Raw genomic sequence first — 18,597 nt, 5'->3', positions numbered from 1 at the left:
AGCAATTTTCTTTAGAAAATTCCTTATTAGTCATGGTGGTTTAAAGGCTTCCTGCACAACTTAAGACGAAAAAGGAAGAGAATACATTACAGCAGAACTAGGAATTCACCTGCCACACTACTTAATGTTCCACCGGAACTTAATAAGGTACTCAGCCATTTCATAAAATGACAAGTCATAGAGCGTCACTTCTGTTTTCTTGCCTAGGAAAGGAGATGTTACTTACAAAACAGTAAAAGACTGAGAAAGCAGCGTGGCAAGATGTCCTGTCACACACTTCAGATCAGATTCCTCATTTATAATTTGTAATTTCATGAGGCCATTCAGTTTATAATTTCCTTTCTTCCCTTTTCTCTCAGCAAAACGTGAGAACAGGGACAAAAACAATGACTCAGAAGAGAACCTTTCGTCTCTAGAAATAACCTCCCCCCAAAACTAGAAATTGCATAAGGAATTTATGTATTAGTAAAGTAGAACAAGTTAATTAGGAAGAGAAATCATAGAAGTATATTGTACCTTCAATTGCTATACATACACATTTCTGTATGTACTATGTATTTTATAAACTAAGTGTCCACCTGAAGCACATGGAAATGGTACCCATCAGAGCTGCATTCTGGGAGATGAGCAAGTTGTCCCAGCTCTGAAGCCTTGTGGGGGCTCCATGGAAGAGCTGCCTAACCTTGTAGGGAGACACGGCTGCTTTCTTCCTGCAGATGAACCAGAAGCTGCTCAAGCTTCTTTAAGCATTTGCCATGTTCATCCAAATAACCAAGGCAAATCAGCAGACCAATTTCATGGCATCTTTAAGCCAGTCTAGGCGCAGACAGCAGCTGAAACATTTGATCTCACCCTTCCCTGGTACTCTGGGAGATGTTACTGCTCCCAGCTTTCCACTGGCACTTGCACTTGATGTGTGAGAGAGCAAAAGTTGATCTGGTGGGAAACCATTGCTTCTTGCTGGGTTTTCAGATAGAGCAGCCCCTTGACCTCACTTCCATGAGAGTGCATGAACGTGAGGGGCAGCACAAGGCAACATAGAGAAAGCATGGCATGGAGCAAAGGGCTGGGTAGCAACCATCTCTTTCAAAGCAGCTATTATTTAAATTATCTCAAAACAATCATGCAACCGCTGTCATACCTGCTCTTCCATGGTCCCTTCTCTGTGGGGTTTGGAGTACCAGCAAAGTAATGTCCTGACTGGGCACTCTCCCAGAAGCAGATTGCAAAGATCAACAAATTCCTTCACCTTCCTTCAGTGTCTTCATCTATGGCACACAAAGCTCTTGCCTCAACCTCTCAGCTTTAAGTGCTTTCATTGTCTTTTATAGCTACAGTATGGGCCAGCTAGAGACAATACTTTCAGATACTGCTGCTAGCAAGTAGGTTAGACAGCAAGTAGAAGAAAACATCCATGTTTTATTTTATCAGAAACATCCCAGATTTCCAGTTGGACTTTGGTTCCCCTATAGCATGTGCTGGCAATGTTAAAGGCCACACCTGTAGTATAGATAATGGATTGTGCTATAAAGGAGCCTGGAATCTGGTTCCCTAAAACAATTTTATCTGGCTGAAATGCTGTGGGATAGCAATACATTGCAGCAACCAAAAGGGCAAAGGAGAGATGTAAGGCTAATGCTATAACTCTATACTGCAGGTCCAGAAATACTGCTTGGTTGTAAAATTTCACCATCTATATCCCTGATGAAATGTGGGCAAGTCTATATGAAGTGCTGCCTGACCTTTACAAAGAGCAAAAAGGAAATGTTACTTCATGATTCCAAAAAGTTAAAGACAAATCAGAACAGGACCACTATAAGCACTATTGAGTCTTTATTGTGAACTGTATCAGTACATACTGGAGTACTGATTTTACAAAATCCATTTATCTTTCTATTTAGATTTGTATGCTCTATAGAGTTTATTTAAAGTCCACCTTAAAAATAGTGAGCTTTACCATTTTATCATCATTACTCCTACTGGAAGGCTGTTGAAGAAGTTTATAGGATAGTTCTTTAAATTTTCAACCCAAATCAATGCACTTTCTAAACCAAAAACAAACCCCAAAAAAGTAAATCTGGATTCTCTTTTGTTGCAAATTAAACTAATTTCATTTTGCCATTTCCCTTAGCAGAACTGACAATTACACAGCAACAGTTTTATCGATCCCTTCTTTATAACCTTTATAGTGCTTCTTGTGTTAGAAGACATACATCTCACTTTCTTGCTTCTAGACCAAAGACAGCCAGTTGTTTCAACCTGCATTTATAGGTCCTATTTTCTGAACCTCTTCTTTCTGCTGTTCTCTCTTACAGTCTCCTCAGAGGTCAGTGACCTAAGCCAGCACTCACCAAAGCCAGCACCCACCAAAGCCAGCACCTACCTCCTGTAGAAGTCCCTTTAAGGAGGAGTGGAGCATGGTAATTATCTCCTATGTGTTCTATATGACATTTTTGTTAATATACCCCAGAATACCATTTCCTGGTTTTGGCATCCCATTGCTGGCTCATGTTTCACCTGTAAATTTCCATAAGACCTAATTTTCTGCCATGCTGTCTCTCTGCCAGATATTCCCCAACTAATATTTCCATGTTTCAGTTTCCTTCGCTTAGCATAGCACTCCATACTCACCTTTCCTGCAGTATTTATATTGGAGGTGACATCCATATGCATATCGTCAGTCAGCCTGATTCTTTTATTACAGAAGAAATATGTGATAGCTCTTCTAGGAAACACTGCTTACAGGTGTGTTGGTGATTAGTTACATCTGCTAGAGGAAAAAGAGACAGGTAGGGCTGCATATGGTGGGAAAACATGGATCAACAATTACACAATGAAATCACAGTGTGGATTCAGCAGTCCATCAAAGCTATGTTATGCCTGTAGATCATTACTTAGAAGTGAACATACAGGTCTCCTGGAGAACATCACACAAAGAAGGCAAACTGCACAGTGGATTTATGACAATAACAAGTGTGTTCATTTGTGCTGCACCCCATGCAACCGATGGATTGCAGCGGAACAGCAGGGATGTAGGAGTCATTTGCTAGTGAAAAATGTGCAGTGCTGGTTTATACCTTCCAAAGTACAAAAGGGAACAAGAATTCAAGCTCAGGCATATACCATAAAACCCCATATGCCAGGGGCTTTTTATATTTCTTCCTAAGAAATACAGTGGGGGGAGGGTGTGTGTGGGGGGGGTGTGTGTGAGTGTGTGTGTTGGAGTGGGAAGAACATCTCATTTAGGCATAGATGCTTTATTGGTCAGCGTGGTCTAAAAAGCTTTATTTAGAAGGAATAGAAATACCCAGGATAGCAAAATAAGAACTATTGGAGTAAAGGCCCTTGTGCATTATTACTATGGGTTTGAGAATTGAAGACTAAGTTATTTGGTAAGGCAACATAAAATGGAAAACTATAATGAAAATTTTTTTTTTTCAACTATAGTTCCCCTGTTAGTGCAACTATCAGAAATTATTTCCCATGAATGACAAAACAAGTGGATTTGTCCCTGATTACGCATAACTATTATGTTGCATAGTTCATACACCTGATACACTGGAGCATATACTGGGTTTTCAGATTCTTCAGTGACACTGATAACTATGTATATATGTATATGCACACATGTACATACTTATGCACACATATATAGATATATAAAACAGATGTAGCACTGCACTCACGATTTTTTTTTTCACTTGTAAAGTGTGGGTAAAACCAGCAGTTTCAAATGCCATACCAAACATATACATTTTTAACTTAAAAATTCCTATGAAGTTTCTTTACCCAAAACTGTTTCCATTATCATTTTTCCGTGAACTTCTCTTCACTTTCTACTGATTCTTGAAGTTAGTATTCAGCTTGAAATACAAAGCATTACCAGTGAAATACAAAGTGTGGATCTCACTGAGAGCTTGCATGAGCTCTGGGTCAGTGTAAACACATGCCTTGAATATTCATGTCCTTGGGGGCTGCGTGTGCCTTGTGCTATTGAATACCATCCACAAGTACTTGATTTGTTTCTCTCTTTACAGTCCTGACAGGTTGCAGACACTTGGTCATTGAAACTTCCCTCCAACTCACTGCTCCTCGTCAGAGGATCACTGATTAACACCTTAGAGGGAAGATTTATCCTCAAAACTTTGCTTTTCACAATACTGCCTCTCAACCCCTTTCTCAAGGCTTAGCAAGAAACATTCCAGGCCAGAGACTCTCAAATAAATTCAGGATTTGTGTACAATGACAAAAAATCATATTCTCATTGTGATTTCTGCTGCTAAGAGCAAGTGCTGGTGAAGCTGAGAAGAATTTGGCTTGTTGGTTGTCGGTATGAAATGAGTTTAAAGATAGTCATTCCAAATACAGCAGCTTATGAAACTGAGCATCACCAGACTGTCACTGTCTCTAAACAAAATACTTGCTGACATCCATTAGATTGCCATGGTGGCAGCCTAATGGTGTAGCTGGTTAGTTTTAATGATATAGTTTAACGGTAACAGACGGTTGTGACGGCAGTCTAAGGTGGCCTTGAGACTGCTTTGGTGAATGGTATGGCCTCAATGCATATTGCATCCAGGTGTAAAAGCAATTGTGGGTACAGCGGATGATCAGTACGCCTTGTTCCTGTGAAAGTCATCCAGGATCTCTCTTAAACCAGGTATTCTTTAAAGTGGAAAATGCATGTTCATTGTAGCCAAATGTAAATACCCATTAAAACACTGGAAACAAAGTTACAGAGAAAAAATAAAAACCAATAAAATCCTTTTCTAAAACATAGAGTTACTAAAATACATTTCTGTATCTCATGGATCTCTGACACTTGAGAAACTGAAAGAACAACCCAAAATCTTCTACCATTAACGTTATCTTTAAGTATTAACTTTCTTCAGCTCACCTGGGTAGTCTTACTCTTTATCTCCCAAAAATGCTGCTAGGAATCTTTGTGCACTCTCTATTCATTTGTTCAGCCCTGCACGATTTACTTTCCCAGGTTTTGTCATATTCCTTAATGATCACATTTCTTCACTAACTGCTCATTCTACAAGCACCATATTACTGTAGTATTTTCTCCTGTGTGCCACCAATCAAGAGATGCCAAGCTCAAACTACATGTGCTGAACTACTCTTTGGACTGCCACATTATTTAAGTGAGGTTGGATAAAATGATTTTGGGTAGGACTCATTTTCAACATGCATCATATTCCACAATGAAAACTTTAGTAGCGGACCAATGATACTGAATCAGTTGCAACAGCTATTAAGTCAGATGAATTCGACTTTGGTCCTAGATCCTGTTCTGTGCTATCAAATCCAGTGTTCTTCCATGTCCTTTTCATACAAGGGGGACAAAGCAAGCATCATTCTTATAGCTTACAACTGGCCATGACACTTTTGGCTGACAGACTTGCTACAGTAATTTACTACTTGCTGTAGTAAATAGAGGCTCATACAGCCTCTGATCCAGCCCTCATACAAGGATATAAACTGGCACTATCATGATCAAGTACTCTATCCACAACTTAAATCACTGCACCTGGGAATCAGGACCGCTCCCTGCAAATTAAAAAATCACAAGCAAAATGCTCAATCAACTGGAAAGACATTAGTTACTTGTAGGCAGAATAACTTGCTTACTATATCAATAAGACAATCTTTCAGAAGTGATCTCACCTCTTTCAGATTACAGCCTGGCTATCTTGTTCCAGAGCCCAAAACAGATGACGCAAATGTCTCTCTGTATTGTGTGCTGCCTAGCGCATGTATTTCACCAGACTTCAAAGTTCAGGGGCATCTTCTCTCTTACCTAGAAAAGTGTCAATATGAAAAACTGGCAAGGCAGACATATGATCTAGGACAGTGGCCTTTGAAAGAAATATACTTTGAAGTTTGCCATCAGTCACACCGCCAGCTCAGAGGAGTGACAATGCAATGACTGGCTGATGCACCATCATTATTTGTACCACCATGAAGACAACATTAGCTTGTGCAGATGTAAACTGGCATGTGAGCATGAAAGGAAATTATTTACCTTAAAGCTGTTGTGGTTCTTCTAGATGTCATCAATGTGGAGTTCATGTCTTGCCCTCTGTGCTCACTTTCTTTCTCACTCCATCAGCTTCGGATCTGAATTATGAAGGAAAAAGATGGACCTGTTCACCTCTGCCTGAAAGTATGAAGAGGTGTAGAGAATGCAGCCAGCACTTACCAGGTTAAAGTCTCCTCTGCCATGCACAGGAGAAGCACGTACATTTATAGTAGGGCTATCCTGCACCCTGATGCCTGCTAGATCAATGCTGTCTTTTACCAGGGGAAGAGCAAATTTCTACAGCTGAGTAGAGAGTATGCAAGGGCAGAATAAACTGGGAAAGGAAGAAAACACTGCCAAAATGGTAAAGGATGGGGAGATAGGTTTTTTACAGTTTGATGGATGATTTGTTTCATCTGGCCCTGCATACTGCTGATATTCTCACCATCTAAAATTTATATTGAAAGTTCTTTGCTGGTAACTCTTTTAAACACTAGTAACAAAGTTTATAAAATCCTAATCTTTCAGTCAATCTTCCTCACTCCCCATTATTTCTGCTCCCTGAAGGGCAAAGAGTGAGCCTGTGAGCTTTCTTTCCCTTACTCTTTGGGGCCTGTGAAATTTACCTCTGTTTCCTTCTCTAAGCTGACATGAAGTAGTCGTATGATCCTTGCGTGTGTCTGCTTTTTCCAGCTGTTCCAGGTATGGTGAAAAAGATTCACAGGAAGGACCACATAGATGTACTTGTGGCTTGCTAAAAGGAAATCTGCAAATCACCATTCCACTTTCATTTTCAATTTGCTGATTTTAATAGGAATTAATTATCCTGCCTCACTAGTGCACTGGGGAACTTGATGGTCCGGTTTCTCTGAGTAGATCACCAAACTACATCAAATCTTACCAAAGTCATTAGACATCCATGTAATCCTGGTTATCATCTGTACCATGGAAGCATGCAGACAATAGGATCAGTGAATTTTGAGGCTGCCATGGAAGAAACTGGGACTCAATTGTTGTGTAAATATTCAAGTCTAGCCCTACAGTAAATGAAAAAGTTAGGAAGTATCATACTCTTTTAGCTGTCTCCAAATGTGCTGGACTCAGCTGGCATTAATTTTTTCTTAATATTGGGTGTTATTGTCAGTTAGACAGCAAACAATAAATATATTTGTCTTCGTTAACAAGGTTGCCAGCACAACATAAGGGCTCATTTTTTAAAGCTGAGATTTCTCTATTCATCTCCAAAATGTGTTTCTCAGTTCTGGAGGACAGAACCATAATTCTGCAATCCTTTTGTATTTTTTCATTTCAGAAGTTGCTGGCACATCTTGTATTTATGGACATCCCACAGTGAATGAACTACCCCATTATATTTCTTTTTCTTACTATTTTTTAACTTAAAAAAAACAACAAACCCCAAACAACAGTGCTCTGGCCAGCGTCAGAGCCACAGTGAAAAAGAGACAAACTGGAGAACAAGCAAGCATCTGAGGATGGAAATGCTTCTGGTATGGTCTGGATGGTGAGACAGGAGAATATGTCTTTTCTCTGTGATAAGGTAGGGGCCCATTTTCTTTAGCAGTTCGGGTAAAGTTTGTACTCCAACACAGAAATCTCAGGCTGCATTTTTCAGGAAGAAGATTGTGTGCTAGGGATATAATTTTATTAGAATTACATTCCCTTCTGCTTCACTTTCCCTCTGTACCAAATGTCAGGGTCTGGTTTTTGGCAGACAAGTGACATACTAGAGCATGGTTTCCTCTTCCTGCTCCCTCCTTTCTCTCCAGCCCTGATGGGTACCAAGCTGCCTTCCAAAATTTGCTCTGCTTTGCAGTTACATGTAGATCACTTGCTGGGAGTCTGTAATCATAGGGGCCACAAGAAAGAAGCTTTTGAAAAATATTAATGTTATATTTGTTCATAAGCATATTCTATGTGAGAACAATGTTCTTCAGTTGAGAACTTTTGTTTAAGCTGTGAAATAAATACTTCTGCATTGAATTAAGGTTGTTCAACCTCCTGCTTCTCCTCTCTTCCTTTTATATCATGCCCGTGGGAAATAATTCCTTGTGTTCAAAATGGTACAATCGTAGCCCATGATGACAAATTATCTTTCTTTTAGGAACATACCTCATTTGGTACATGGCCAGATAGAGCTGAATGAGTGAGCAGCCATTCAAGAGACTGCTTTCTTCTTGCTTAGCATAAAGCTCTAAAGGTCTGTTAACATCACCAGCCAAAACCCAGTAAGAGGATCATTATAAATTTTCCCAAGGGTTATTGCTGGCAGTCATCCCTACAGCATCCTGGTGAATCACCAGCATGTTTTGGCCCAGTTTAAGATTTTCAGGCCTGGTGTTTTGTCCCTACTTAATATTACTCAATGGCATAGATTTCAAATGCAGCCATAAATGCTGTAGCGCTTTCACACATCAGTCTACTTAAACAAGGTGCTCAGAAAATTAAAAGTAAAATTTGCAAATATCTGTGAAAAATTTGGCTTAAATGACTTAAATCACATCACAGGAATCTGTGGCACAAGTAAGATCAAGTTACTTGGTATCATGTTTATCTCTCACAGATGACTGAAAAACAATAAACCCGAGGTTAGTCAAACTCTCTCTCCATCCATCTGTTCACCTGCCTTGACAATGTGTGAACCTGCTGGGCAGTTTCAGCCCAATTTCACAGAAGGTCAGTGATGTCAAAGATAATTAACACTCTTCAAACTGTGCACACTTGGGTAAAGGTAAGGACTCAGAATGGGCTCAGACACACCAGCCATTTGCTTGGACAGAGAAGTTATGGAAGAAGAAGCAGGGAAAGGGGGTTTAAGGAGTGAAAGGCTGGAAACTATGGGAAAACAGTTTGTATTAGTTCTGTAGTTCATTAAAAGATTCATTTTTTTCTATGGACTTGCATGCCTCCCGAAGTTTTTAGGTAGGATACCTCTTTTTTATGAATCTCCTTCACTAGACAACCCTAATTAACTCCCAGAGAAAACTTAGGGGAAAAAGAATAATTGATTATATCTTTAAAGACTGCACAAGGATGTATATTTATCAGCAGAAGAGGTGTGGGAAGCAAATTAAACCTGTAAAAGGCTGCCTCAATCTTGCCATTTCCTACTTTATACATGCTTGATGCTCAGACCTTAGAAACCTTGCTTTTAACAAGGTATTTTTCAAATCTAATCTTTACACGTACACAGATGGGAGTGGCAGGACTAAGAGCACGTGCAAAGCATTTCTGACAGCAATGTCGTTCCTGCAACCGAGAGTTTGAAAGACGGAGCTCTTGACATTGCCTTATTAGTGAATTGCTAAATCTGGCATGTTGAAAATTTACAGTTCAACTGTATTATTTGAAAGCAGGAGACAATTACCGAATTTGCTTTTAGATATGCTTGAGTGATAGATAGCAGGATGTGCAAAGTACAACAGCTTTTTCATGCTGGTGCAGCTGGGTCCCAAGTTATAAAACTTACTTATTTTATGAATTTCAAATAACACATTTAATGCCTTGTATCTTGAAAGAACTGAACAGACAAGGTTCAATTGATTTCAACAGACTGACTTACAGATAGCAAAAGGGCAACAAAGTTCTATTTGAGCGTTTTTTTCCCTAGGATTCCTTGTTCTTACAGGAAAAATATTAGACTTTGAAATTTATCATTTCAGGAACTAGATGATAATAGGCTGAATTTAAAAACCAACAACACAAGGTATCTGTAGTTATCCGGTGTTGTAATATATGAGCCTGGTGAGAAAGACACAGCTGTAAGCAGGATGTCAGCCTGTAAGTTGCACATACAAAATACAGTCATAGGAAGGCAAGTGTTAATTACACATGTGCCCGTGCTTGTCTTTCTATGTGTACGTACACCTGGTCATGTATGGAGATTAATTAGGAAAAAAGCCATTCTGAAAAAAAACAAGAGATTTCCGAGGTCTTAGATTGACATTCAAGGCAAACACAGACAGTCCCAGGCTCTCGCAGACTGCGATGCGCTGGGCTCCCAGGGTCCAGGTCACCAGGATGAATTTGACACACGTTAATGTAGGTCTGGAAGCTAAGGTAGAAATTTGCATCTGTGCATGACCAGGGCAGGAATTAAAAAGTATCAAGAAGATGATACAGAGAAAAGAAGGAACAAAATAGTGGTGCAAAAAGCATAGATCAGATGGAGATTTTGCAAAGTCAAACATCAAAAACATCCTGGAGGTGCCTTACTAACTACATGGGTTAATTTGTTACTCCTTTTGAGTCCTAACTTGTGGCTGAGGGGTTTGAGTCAATATGACAACAGAGAGAATGAAAACATCATTCAGTGGCAATAAAATGAGGTGTGCCTGAGAGGTTTTGTCTCTCACATGATGCTCAGAAAGGGTAGTTCGAAAAGCAGCAAGCATCACCCAGGAATTTGTGCTCTAAATCTCCCAGCAGCTCTGGCCTTGCCCCACACAACCACCAACCCGACTCAGAAGCACTTTCTCTCTCTTGTGATACAAGGTTTTGCTGCTCTGTTTTCCCACTAGCAGGAACCAACATAATATGAGAAGGAATAATACAAGAATTGCAGACAATGTTTCCAGATTTTCTTAAAGAGAGGAAAATGCAGAGGGAATAACTGACAAAGACAAGGAGAAGTTGTGAATGGAATTGACATATCAAGGTATTCACATAAGTGTTTTGACAGTTTTTAACCCTCTCTGAAACTCCAGATGGGGTTTTGAAAGCAACAGAGTTGGTTGCCCATGGCCAGGTCAGTATTTCATCATTTCTAACAAGGTGGCATCACTCAACCAAGCAGAAATCGACTTCTTTTCCACAGAATCTAACAGCCAAGCAAAATCCACAGGAGTTCCTTACAGTTCATAAATACAGTAAAGCTACAAACCCATGATTTAAAGGCCTTTAAAGTCACTGATTATTCAGCCATGTACTGTGATAAACTGCCACACGACTTAATTATCTTCCACAATATCAATTTAGCATGATCCCTTGAGATATGCCACTGAACTCTATCTTTACGCTGGGAAAATGGTTCAGTTACATCCTCTTCAGCCCTTTGGATACAGAGGAAAGGCACGTTCATTGGTCACGTGCCCCACTCAAGTACCAGGCACCAGTATTCATTTTTGACAACTTGTCCTTGCCACCGTTTTTGTTAGTGTCTGTGCCAGTCACGAGATCTGGGCCCCATCGAAGAGCAGAAACCAAGGTGGGGGAGAATGGAGGAAGCCCTCGGGCACGCGCAGGGGCCAGGCTGGCTTCACTCCCAGCAGGACACTTGCCCTGCCTGCTCTTTGCCTTCTTCTCTGCCACACTTTCATTTCCCTGCCTGGAAAGCAGTTTCCAAAGGGAGAATGCTTCTACCTCATTGCCTTACATAACCCACTGGCAGTTATGCAAAGAGGCTAGGAAACATTCAGAGATACTTCCACTCAAGGAAAACTTTGTTCCCACACGTTTCACAGGGACTCAGCTCCTCTTGTTTGATGCCGCAGTAAAGTCTCATAGCTGGTACGCAACAGCCTCCGTAAATATTGTGATGACAAGCTCACAGAACCTTGTGTGAGACTATAAGAATAGCATATGGTTTCATTGCAAAATAAAGCAAAGCTGAACAAAAAAAAAGACTAAACCCCACACTACCCCTTAGTTCACAACAGATCAAGGGAAAAACATAAGGTGAACATACTCGACAGCAGAACGCTTGGGATTATGAATCCAGAACAGCAAAAGAGAAACCGCAAACTTTTTCTGCCGTGGAGATGTTTATGAAGAAACCCTACATCTGAGCAGGCCAAACTTTGCAACAGCTTCGTTCCAGACCTAGTGTTGCGGCTCAGAGTTATCTGCTTATTGCAGAGTACGCTGCTTTGGCAGAAACTTTCTGTTTCTCTGATGTCCTCTCCGTGCCCAAGGCCGTCCTTTAATCTTGCAGCACAGGTTAATTCTGCCTGGCGGCAGGGTAGCGCACCAGCAGCACGTGAGGTTTGGGCTGGGCAGCCAGGTCCTGCAGACATGCTTGCTTTAGCTATAAGTTGCACAGGCTCCTCCTGGGTTTTTAAGAAAACCTGATCCTCCTTACAAGGGGGCAAAGCCAGCACTCACATACTGGAAAATTCATTAAAGGCAGCAAGGCTGGCAGGCGCCCAACAGAAAGGTTTTCACCTTTCCAAAATTCAAACCCCAGATCCCTGGAGATAACTGAACAACACTCAAGGTAGCGACACTGAGCAAGCTTCTAAGCAGCTCTGGAACTCAGGGATGTATCAGATGGATACAGGGAGATGGGTGCATTAGGGCTGCAAAGTCAGCACTGTCCTCTTCCCTTGCTTGGCTGAATTCCTGTGAAGGAAATTATTTTCCCAGTACAGTTTGGGAGTCAGCGGCTTTGTGGATAATCTCTAAATGATTGTTATTAATATTACTAATATTATCTTTAAAGACCCTCTCATTCAAGTTCTGTCTCATATCTTACATGGCTTTCAGAAAATTATTTAAGTTTGTTACACTCAATCAATATGAATTGCAGCTTGTTCAAGTGCATAAGGAATAGTGCAAGGAAAAAAATAATTTATGTGAAGGAAGCAGTCAATTACTCCACTGATGTGTGCTGTTTTATAGGCTTTTCACTGCCAATCAGTGTCACAGCTTTTCGTCTCTTTTTCCAAACCAATGCACATTATTTCGTGCAGTTCAACTGGTTTTAGCCTGGCAGCACTCTGTAAATAAAGCTACCCCTTGTCAAACAGTTAACTTCTTCCCCTTTGCACATCACCTCTGAATATTGCCGGAGAAACAACAAGCCACCAGCAGTGGTTACTGGCACAGACAGGCACCAGAAGGCAATCTAATCATCTCCATTTCATGTCAGTGCAAAATACAGCTGGAGAATAGAAAGCGTATTTGTAGCCCGCGAGCCATCTCAGAGCAGAGCAAGGTTCATAGTATCCTCCTCTGGAACTCTGGGCCAGGAGGCAAACTCATTACTTGTGCAAAGCTGAGTTATTTGAAATGTCAGGACTGAAGAGGGATTTGGTGGTGTGGGGTTTTGGTGGGGTTTTGTTTGTTTTTTCAAGTAGTTAAGTACCTAAGTGAGGAGCAATCTGATGTGGAAGAAGTATCAGTCTCATCACTCCTGCACTGATTTTATCCGCATTGCCCTTTGAGCATTTTACTGTAATTTTTCCCCAGCTAGTGATTTCAGGAAAGTTCCTGTTTAACAGAGATATAACCATATAAGCTGTTGAAGACCCTTTCCTCTTACAGCTGGGTTCTTGAATCTCTGAATCAGTCCCTGTTGCACCAGAGCTCTGTTTATGCAGACTGCCACAGACTCTGACAAAGGCTGTGCTGGAAACAGGCGATTGTTGTGTCCCTCCAGGCAGAAAAATAAATGCCACATTCAACCAGGGCCTCCTCAAGAGGGTCTTGCTTGAGTGAAATAGTGCTGGAGACTCATGAAAGCCTTGCAATGTCCTACCCAGCTGGGAAATGCACTCACTGCACAGGAGACAACTTAAGTTCATTCACGCTGTACAGCAACATTCACATTTTTCCAGCTCAGTGACTCTGACATGCAGACATGAGTAAAGACAGAGAGGAAAAGAAAGATATTTCAGCTTTTTCCTCCAGGCTTTTAGCTCTAAGACAATGTTATCCAGTGATTAGGTTACTGCTATCCAGAACCAGCTCTTATTGTTGGATATGACCTTTTCCAGGTTTCCAGCATCAGGTAGTTGCTAAAATTCATCGTGCCTCAGTTCCCTCATCTATAAAATGGGGGTGAAAACTGCTTTTAAATATGAGGGTAGAACATGTTTAAAATGCTGGGTTGTTTTCCTACCAATGACTCTGTGGAAAGGCAAACTATTTCTATCTACAAGCTGCCACTATCTTGTAAGTGGATCTGTAGTCTCTTCAAATACATGGCAGTACTTTGTTGTGACTGGGTAAACAGTTTTTCTTGCGTCCACCAGGAAATCTGCTATCAACAATTGTATTCAGCTGCTTCGATCCAACTAAACCATCAAAAAGCACTCTTATCCTGCACAACCACGCATGGAGTTACTTATTTTTTTTCCCCAAAAAAACCCTCCACGTAGAAGCATGCCTTTCAGGTTCACATCTTTCACTAAAATCAATCAGCAATATAGGATCAAGCCCTAGTAAACAGCTTTAGAGGCACTTTGTAGATTGATTTGCTCAGCCAAAGTGTTACTTAATTTAATATAAAGAAATGTCCTGTCCCATCTCAATTCACACAGCTTCAGAGGGATGTCATGAAACCCCCCATCTTCCGTCCTTGGAAGAAAAAATAGAAAAGATAATTCACTTTATTGCTTCTAGTTCAAAACCAGCTTCTGTCTCTGACTCAGATTTCCCCCCAACTCTACAGAGAGAATCAATTGGAGCACAGGCTCACCTCAGCCTGTGGATTACAAGTATCCCTGGAAAGAGAATAAATACCTTGACAGTACCTGAAAGAACTGTCCTTATAATCCAAATACAACCCTGACCTGGAGGAATAAAATCAGAAGGTCCATATATCTGCTTAACTCCATCAGCTGGTTAACATGTTAATTTTTCTCATGGTATTTTATTATTTATGATGGTTGATTCGATTAAAAAATAGAATTGCACCAAGCATGGAGAAAATTAATCATCATTTTAATAGAATCTGGGAATGCAGGAATGACAGTGCTACTGCTAAAAGAAGACTATCACCACTTAAATGTACCTTGCAAAAGCAGATGAACAAACAAGTGCCCCTTCACACATAATACCTAAACATTTCACCCAAACACCTTTTTTTCTCAAGAGTTTCTTTACAAACAGTATGAAGTGTTGAGAATTGTCTTTACTTCTCCTTATGATAAGTAAAACTTTGTCTGTCTGCCCAGAGTGAGATGAAACCAGTCAAATTGGAGATTTCTGCATATGTATCACTTAGTTTTATTTCAAAAGCAAAGGGGTGAAAATTGCAAGCATCATTAGAGAAACCAAATGTTTCCTTGGTTTGCAGCCTACTTAAGACATGCTTGCTGAGATTTTAGACTATGTTAAACAACAGCATGCCTATTTGACCAGTTGTCATGGTCAAATGACACCATGTTAAACGACAGCACGCCTATTTGACCAGTTGTTTAAGGAGAGGAAGGATGTAGGAGGATTTTCTGATGAAGTGTGCAGGTACACCAGAGATAAGAGAATCCTAGTATGTAGTGATATTGTAGGAATTCTTATAGGATAATTTTAAAATGTAATTGGCAGAGGCATTACCTGACCTGGTCAGCAAGCAAAGCAATGTATTCAACTGTAAGCTAAAACCAATACATGCACAGGGAATTCATGAGGTATGCCTTTAAGAAATACAAAGCTAACACACTAGTCAAAAAAAAAAAAAAAAAAGGAAGATAAAACAGTGTTTTGGAAACTGAGATTTAGATGCTCTTGCTCAGATGCATCATTTGCCTGTAAGCTGTGTCACACAACATTACTTAATTGCTTCACAACATTGCTTCATAATATTGCTTAATTCTGGTAAACATGCAGCAATTAATAGCTTTATAGGTGAATATTTGCAATTAAAAAACCCCAATAGATAACCTTTTCCATTCCAGCCTACTTCTTTGACACCGTGATCTCTTTACTGTTTTATCAGAAGCAAAAAGAAATCAGAGTGCCTGACAAAGCTTAACTTGCACAGCAGAACCCTTGTAAGGCTGCAGGCATTAGCCTTGCATGAAAAAGCTTGTGCTGGCCTTATCTGGGGGAGGTCAGCTCTCACAGGGACTGGGTGGCAGCAGCTCTAGCACTTACTAAATGCATTAGTTTGCAGTTCCTAGGGCTTCTCCACAAAACAAATGAGTAAACCCCACATATAAGCAGCTAGCAAACACCAGAAGCCGATATAGTCAAGGCTTCCTGGCCCCTTTGCTCAGGAGCACAGGGTCCAGAAAAGCAGGCTTTGACTGCCTGCATCAGAAGGTCTCCTTAATGTTTTCAGGAATGGCTTGAGTCTCTTTCATCATGAAACTTTAATGGCAAGCCCTTATAAGAAAACCAAACAAAGCCTCCCAACAATAACATGAAAGATACTCCAAAAAAGGATGCTGAAGGTATGTAACAGCACAGCAAAACTCCTGCAGCATAGCTCAGCTCTGCCTTACCCTGTGGCATCCAGAACATGTCTGGTTTTATCTGTTATTTTTCTACAGCTTGTCTCTTGGCTTTCTTAGCCGTCACAGCCCTATATTTATGCAGCTGCCTCTGAAGCTGTAAGTCAGCAGCAGTGATTGTTGCACAAACAAATGGAACATGTGGATCTTGCCAAATATCACTTACCCCAGTTTTCCTCCTCCTCCTTAAGCAGTTTATGTTTTGGCAATAACAGACTTCCTGAAAACTAAAAAGAAAATGCTTTTTGCTGTGTTTCATGTATAATGCATATCTGGTTTGGCAGAAAAAAAGTTTTGAATAGCTTTAGGATTGAAGAAAATACAAATAAGAGAAGTTTCAGTGTAAGGCATCAGAATCCACTGTCACATTAAGACCAGCACTAAGGATGCTGTGCATGTTACATACCAGCTGAGTCAGCAAGCCTCCTCTGCTCCCAGCTCTGCGCATGACCCCTCAGCTTTGGCTGGAGAAACACATCCTGCCAGGTCAGGCTTATTAACACAGTCTAACATGTTGGGGCCAGACTCAGCAGTTGCGCTTGCTCCCTCCTTCAATCATACCCCAACATGCTCAGGTTATCAGAATGGCAAAATATCTTTTCACGCCTTAAGGATGTGTTTTAAAACATGTTTTTCAGCAGCATTTTGATGATCAATTGACTTCCAGCATGAGGGATGTAGCAGACTAACTTCCAACATCTGCTTTCTTGATTTTTTTTCTTAGTTACACCAGTTGTCATGAAGAAACTTATGCCATTGTTTGCTTCCACATGTGGAAAATAGCCCCTGGATGCTGCATAAATGCAGTGCAACAGAGAACGCCACACTGAGTATAGGAAACAGATCAGGATGAAGAGATACACATATTCTGATATGAAGTTATCAAAGGTCTCCAAAGCTAAAGAAGTTGCTATAAATAGCTTGACATCCTGATTACTAGAAACTTCAAAGGAGTCTTCACAGTACTTCATTCCTCCATTGCTCTTAAGCAAAAATACAGATTGGGGTAGATAGAGTTGCATCAAGTTCAATAACAAAAGAGGTGTGATACTGAACACAAGAGACACCCAGGTATCCATTTAGTGTTACCAAACCATAGACTCCAAGGAGTAATTTAGGCTGGGAATGACCAGCTGAAGTCAGGTTGCACAAGGCCAGGTGCTCTAGTGCATCCTATGGATGTGCATGCCCTCCCGGGCATCCACACCAGTGTAGGGTCACCCTCAGGGTAAAATTCTTCTTTATATCTGATTGCAATTTCCCGTGTTGTAACTTGTCTGCTGCCTCTCCTATAACTGTGCACCTTTGAGAGATATCTGGCATTGTCTTCTCCATGTCCTTACGTTAGGCATGCACATACAGCAAGATCTCCCGATTGCTTTCTGTTCCATAGGCTAAACATAAATAAACCCTATTTTCCAGGTAAACAAATTCAGCAGTTTCTAGCACTGAAGGTATTAATTCTTTCAGTGCTCTGCTCCCCTCTCCAGAACACAAAAGGTGTCAAGACAAGACTATTTGCAGGGGTTGAGCATAAAGAACCAGCATGTCAGGAGAAAGCTTGGATCTACAGGGAGGCCCAAGTGCATCCCACTGACACTGCCTATCCATTTGGAACCCCTGCATGCCTTTCCTCTACAGCAAAAAGGTTTGATGGCTGGCTGACACCTTGTTCTAAGGATGCATTCAGATGCTGTTTCAGAGGCATGGGTTGGGATGCTGCCCGCTGCCAGCTTCAGCATTTGCCACATCCCTCTCGTCTGTGCTACACACCCTGAAACAATAGATCCCTCCCACGAAGAGCAGTGCAGGAATGCCTCTAACCTCAGACCTCCACATTTTGGGGCTCCAGGTACAGCAGTGGAAACTCCTGGACAAGGGGAAGCCCTGGATGTGGGGCCTCTGGCAGCACCAGCATCTCCTGTAGGTTGACAAGGGTCTGAGGGATGACTGGTGACATTCACAGGTTAGCAAACCTATCTGAAAAGTTTTTCAGGTGTTTTTTTTTTTCACTTTATTTTCTACTATCTTCACCACAAGTCCCAAAATAGTACTTTCCTTTTGCTTGCATCACCGGCTGGGCAATAGACTGATGCAGGAGCTGTGAGCAGGACTCAGGCTTCAAAGTACACTGCTTTGTGCATGGCCATCCTGCAGGCACTGCAAAGAGGCTGTAGGTGTGGGGTGAAGAGGCTTAAAATAACCCTCCTTCACAACAGATTATGACCCAGGAGAGAGCCAGCTTTTCCTTAGACCCCACTCTGAATTTGCAAGCTTCTGTCACGCAAGTGTCATGTCATGCTTGGAAACAGGTGTTCAGATGAGCATGGTTCAGGCTATCATATGTATCAAATAGGGCAAACACATTTCATTTTT

General features: G+C 41.0%; 1 long non-coding RNA gene across 3 annotated transcripts in view; it reads right to left on the bottom strand.

Annotated features, from left to right (window-relative positions):
* Window positions 1-1,147: 1,147 nt before the first annotated feature.
* LOC136008283 (uncharacterized) overlaps window positions 1,148-18,597 on the bottom strand; it is a 46,487-nt gene continuing 29,037 nt past the window's right edge. Inside the window, exons 3-6 of one of the 3 annotated variants that reach the window (XR_010610041.1) lie at window positions 6,032-6,126; window positions 5,674-5,806; window positions 2,632-2,770; window positions 1,148-1,268 (exon numbers count right to left, since the gene is read on the bottom strand). This is a non-coding gene — a long non-coding RNA (uncharacterized LOC136008283). Of the gene's footprint in view, window positions 1,269-2,233; window positions 2,771-5,673; window positions 5,807-6,031; window positions 6,127-18,597 lie in introns of those variants that run through there. The other 2 variants (XR_010610040.1, XR_010610042.1) reach the window with 2 other exon arrangements.

Source organism: Lathamus discolor, chromosome 2, assembly GCF_037157495.1.
Source record: "Lathamus discolor isolate bLatDis1 chromosome 2, bLatDis1.hap1, whole genome shotgun sequence".
Taxonomy (NCBI): Eukaryota; Metazoa; Chordata; class Aves; order Psittaciformes; family Psittacidae; genus Lathamus; species Lathamus discolor.
The sequence above is the reverse complement of the archived record's forward strand: the minus strand, read 5'-3'. Positions and strand labels throughout refer to the sequence as shown.